This window comes from Etheostoma spectabile, chromosome 4 (assembly GCF_008692095.1).
Source record: "Etheostoma spectabile isolate EspeVRDwgs_2016 chromosome 4, UIUC_Espe_1.0, whole genome shotgun sequence".
Lineage (NCBI taxonomy): Eukaryota > Metazoa > Chordata > Actinopteri > Perciformes > Percidae > Etheostoma > Etheostoma spectabile.
In genome coordinates, this window is record NC_045736.1 from 944,668 (window position 1) to 945,328 (window position 661).

Below are 661 nucleotides of genomic sequence, written 5' to 3' on the forward strand. Positions count from 1 at the left end.
AGAGGTGTGTTTGGGGTCATTGTCCAGTGGAAAAATCAACAATCTTCAATTTGGAATAAATCCCCAACAGTGTCACCAGCAAAGCACCCCCACACCATCACACCTCCTCCACCATGCTTCACGGTGGGAACCAGGCATGTAGAATCCATCCGGTCACCTTTTCTCCGTCGCACAAATACACGGCGGTTGGAACCAAAGATCTCAAACCTGGACTCATCAGACCAAAGCCCAGATTTCCACTGGTCTAATGTCCATTCCTTGTGTTTCTTGGCCCAAACAAATCTCTTCTGCTTGTTGCCTCTCCTTAGCAGTGGTTTCCTAGCTGCTATTTGACCATGTAGGCCTGATTTGCACAGTCTCCTCTTAACAGTTGTTCTAGATATGTGTCTGCTTCTAGAACTCTGTGGTATTCATCTGGTCTGTAATCTGAGCTGCTGTTAATTTGCAATTATGAGGCTGGTGATTTAGATGAACTTATCCTCAGCAGCAGAGGTTATTCTTGGTCTTCCTTTCATGGGGCGGTCCTCATGTGAGCCAGTTTTGTTGTAGCGCTTGGTGTTTTTTGTGACTGCACTTGGGGACACATTCAAGGTTTTCGCAATTTTCTGGACCGACTGACCTTCATTTCTTGAAGTAATGATGGCCACTCGTTTCTCTTTAC